This window comes from Populus alba, chromosome 9 (assembly GCF_005239225.2).
Source record: "Populus alba chromosome 9, ASM523922v2, whole genome shotgun sequence".
Lineage (NCBI taxonomy): Eukaryota > Viridiplantae > Streptophyta > Magnoliopsida > Malpighiales > Salicaceae > Populus > Populus alba.
Window position 1 is genome coordinate 1,539,934 of NC_133292.1, and position 4,434 is coordinate 1,544,367.

General features: G+C 34.5%; 1 long non-coding RNA gene across 2 annotated transcripts; it reads right to left on the reverse strand.

The window, feature by feature from the left end:
* Positions 1–405: 405 nt before the first annotated feature.
* Positions 406–3,943, reverse strand: LOC118034782 (uncharacterized). 2 transcript variants are annotated; one of them, XR_004685077.2, is made up of 3 exons: positions 3,435–3,943; positions 2,996–3,300; positions 406–2,883 (listed from the first exon to the last, which is right to left on the reverse strand). It is a non-coding gene; the product is annotated as an uncharacterized lncRNA (long non-coding RNA). The 2 variants fall into 2 exon arrangements; XR_004685076.2 differs by having other exon boundaries at positions 2,996–3,943.
* Positions 3,944–4,434: the final 491 nt, after the last annotated feature.

Below are 4,434 nucleotides of genomic sequence, written 5' to 3' on the forward strand. Positions count from 1 at the left end.
TCACCTTGCCAAATATTCAACCTGTTTCTTAAATATCTTTTAAATTGTTTTTTATATGATTTTGATAAAAATTATTTCGATGTGTTTTCAATTAATATATATATATATATATATATTAACAAACATAAACATTCACTTAGTCAAGAGTCCATAAACCAACCCAAGACGAGCTTGGTACGATCCACGATGCCTTAATTGCCACCAGATATTCTGATCTTATATTGATCCATTGTGAAGAAAGCAAAATATTTACGTTTGGGTCATCTGAAGCAATTGTAACGACAAAGAAGAAAAAACAGATATAACCAAATTGACATTGTAGATAAGAAATAAAAAGCTTCATGTGGAGTGATTGGCCATGTCATGGATGCAAGAGACTTGAGTATGAGCCAATGGCAATGTTGAAAAAAAAAACCTCATAAGACAACATGGTCTGATTATAATGAAACGAATTGTTGTGAACAATTACAATATGGGTGGTGTGATAAAGATCCCTTTAGCAAACATCAAATCCAACGTCTATATTCAGCTAATGCAGAAGTCCTACAGTGAAATAAACCGAATTCTCCATACATATTCCACAGCATTGCCTTAGTTTTCTACTTTTACGAAATAAAAATGAGGTCACATTGACGTAGTCTGAGAGAGATGAAGCATGATCAATAGTCATTTTCATGGAACTCAAAGGATCTTCTGCAAGATTGCTCTAAGTTCTGACTTCCGAGCATGTATTATAAGCAAGAAAATGCAAGTGCTTTCAAGGTTGCAATGGTACTCAACAAGAAAAAGAAAAGGTAAAACTAGAAAACACATTGGAGCATGTGGAAATCGCGAGGAAAGCCAAAAGTACTACCAACAGAAAGGACATGTAATTCAAAATCTCTGATTTTTTGGACATGAAATATTAAAACAATGATCATGTAGCCTAAAGAGGGGGAGTAGAGTTTGTGTGAGTATTTACTTTTTTAAACTGTTAACTTGGTCGAAGAACAGGAGCTGCTTCAATTATTTGCAGATTATTGCAGTTAAACAGTAACTTACAGTATCTTAGTTACAAGACTTGTAAAATGTAGTCTCAAAATAGTTCATGAACGTGGTTTCAATAACTAATGATGGAAAATTGGGATATAAGCTAAAGAAGTTCAAATGTAATGGAATTTAGTAGGGAACAAGAAATAAGAACTTCATGACAAAAAACAAAGCAATCTTATCGGTGTCAAACATTAAATTTGTGTTTGGTTAGTGTCTCGAGATAAATCTTAAAATAATATATAAATATATATAAACCTATCTATAAAATAATTCTAAAATAAATTTATATACTTTCAAAAGAAATATTACAAAGATACATATCTTTTTTATCCCCACTATCTCTGTTGCTTCTAATCACATAAGAGTAACCAAACACATAAAACATCGTAACTTCAATTGAGAAAACTACGTGATAAAGACTACGATTATATGAGCTTACATTCTGCTATACTAATTCTCTCTTTCTGATCTGCGAGAACTAGCTAGAGGGACAACTCTACTTGAACAACTTGATCATATGTTTCCACAAGGAGATGAGAGTAGTCTACAAAGGGAAACATGTTAAAACGTAATCTTGAAAAATTAATTGCGAACTTAACATCTAAAGACCAATGATAGATTGTTTAGATTAATTTGTTAAAAGAAACATGTTGAATCAAAAAACGGGAAACAAAACTCATACATAACAAAACAACAGTTCGTAAATCAGTATACCTAAATTTTCGCTTCCTGTACTGCCTCGTTTCAGATTCATAAAGAAGAAGAGTAGATGAGAGGATTCAAACCTTGGGCATTGAATATGTGAACCAATGATTAAGACAGCGATGGAGGCACACAGATCTCTAAAATCTTGAAATGGCTGAGTTATCACTGTCATGGATTGTGAGGAGAAAAGGAGAATAAATTGCCAAATCTCTTAGGTTGCTATTATTGAAAGAGGTGAAAAAATAGGTGGACTGAGTAAGTCTGCAAAAAAGTAGGACTACAAGGCGAGGGTCCAAGTTAATTGCAAGATAGATGGTCCACCAACAAGAATGGTGAGTACAGAGATCTAACGCCAAAGCCTACACAACCATGGCAGTGAGAATATGACCTGTTCCCACCATGATTTGGCATGCCAAAGTTCTCAAAACTGTTAATAATTTTCAAGGATCTACTGATTCCACAGAAAAAACCATTTGGAAGAATGTCCATAAAATAATCAAAGAGTATTTTGAACCATTTCCAGTGAAGACAAAGATTGGGGGATGGAGAACACTCTGAACTCAAGTAAAGGTATTTTAGCTGATATAATCAAAAACCCCATAAACAACAAAATCTGATAAAAACTACTCACTTTAGTTTTTCTTCTTCTCCTTACCAATGTGATCAGCTTCTGCTTCAATGCTCTACTTCCTGTCTTATCAGACTCCAATGAACAATGCCTATCCTCCAAGGAAAGAAAGAACCTCCACATACATAATCGTTGCTTTGCCTTTGTGTAAAGAAGAGAATCGAAAACCACCCAAAACAATCATTCTTTGAAACAAATCAAAGATCTGCAACGGATCTCAAATCAAACACCCAGAAATGGAAACAGTAAGGGGTCTAGTAAATTCACCTATTTAATCCCATTATTTTATAAGCTCGTATCGTATCATCAACACAATCAAGGGTATCAACACACTCTCTCTCTCTCTCTCTCCCCCTCCCTCCTTCACCTTTCTTGCTTATTGACAAAGTTACCTATCACATCTGCAACACAGAAAAGATACCATTTGCATCCCCTGAATATTTTCCTCGGAGGGAATAATCACAGATCTGCTAAAGTCAGCAAAACGAAGGGTGTCCTTCCTTTTCCTTCTCTGCAAGCTGCAAAGAAAATCCAAACTCAGGGAATCCACCATAAAATAGAAATATAAACACTACTAAATGTACTCACCTGACAGTAACAGAAAGCAAAGTAGAAAGAAAAAAGAATCACCTTTAATTTGCTGTTGGTCAGCAGGAGCAAAGTGTCACTCACAAACTGTTTTTTGTTTGTTTTTTTTCCAAGTCCTTTTGTGTTGTATAGTCGTTTATTGCCGATGCAGCATCATCAAGATTCTCACTTCCAAAGAACTTTGGCGGATGAACAGAAACAAAGAGAGATTTAACTCTAACATCACCGGCCGTGCATTTGCATGTGAATCTTGATGATGCTCCACCCGCAAACAACGATTGTCAATATTTCCATGCACAAGAACCCCTTTAGCCTTCAATTCCATGCCCCATCTTTTTACCTCCTCTCTACAAGGTTTCAAGATTGAAATCAAGCAAACATATAATATATATCTAGCAAATTCTTGTAAGGAAAAAAATTGAGAAAAACAAAGAAATATTGGACAGCACATATGCAAACCAACAAACCCACGAGCAAGGACCTGATGTGGCATGTTGCCATTGGTCAAGGCCAAAAGGGAATACGTGAAGGGGATGCCCGAGAAAGAATCCTACAACCTTGTTTAACTCAGAACTTTATAACAAGACAAAACCCTTTTTTCAACATTAAAAATATAATAATATTTTTTTTATATCGGATGAGAAGAAAGAAAGAAAAAAACTCTAATAAATGGAATCAAGAACTAACGAGTTTTAGTACTTTGGGAAATCTAGATTTTTAGTTAAGTGGATCAGATTTATTTATCCGGCGAGATTCTGACAAAAACACACTCCCTCTGGTTGTGTGTGGTGAGACTAACATATAGCAAGTACCACCTCGTGTCAGATTCCGGCGAAGATCACATAGAAAGAAAGAGAACCCATTTGGTTTTTTCACTTCTCTTAGCTACATCAGCTCATCAAACCTTTATAAGAATATTATTTAAGAAAAAAAAAAACTAGAATGGAAGGAAGAGTGTAAGCTTGGTTGAGAGAGAGAGAGAAGAGGACTCAGGACGATAGCGACAGTGGAGGGACTGATTGAGACGTATATATATACAGATGAGGGCTGGAACTTTATTATTTTGTTATTATTAATGGTATTTTCTTTTTCTTTTTCATTTTTATTACTTTTTGTGTTTTTACTTTTTACTATATTTATGGGTTTTGATTGGTAGATGCTGAGCTGTATAGTACTGTACCAGTATTGCTGCAGTTACCCATCGCCATCTTCCCCAAACCCTAGTTCTTTTTGGAGTGCTGTTACAATGAAGTCGACCCCGTGCCTTTACCGTGCGCTCCCCCATTGCTGCTGCTCCTTTTGCAAACTTTTGAAAGTAATTTTATGAGTTTATTTTGAAAAACAAAAGTATAAAGATAAAAGAGAAAATTACATTTGAATTTATAAAAATGATAAGAAGATATTTTATTTTTTGATAAAAAAATATTTTTACAATTATCCCTTGATCTCTTTATATTTAGCTCTTTAAAATATTCTAAATT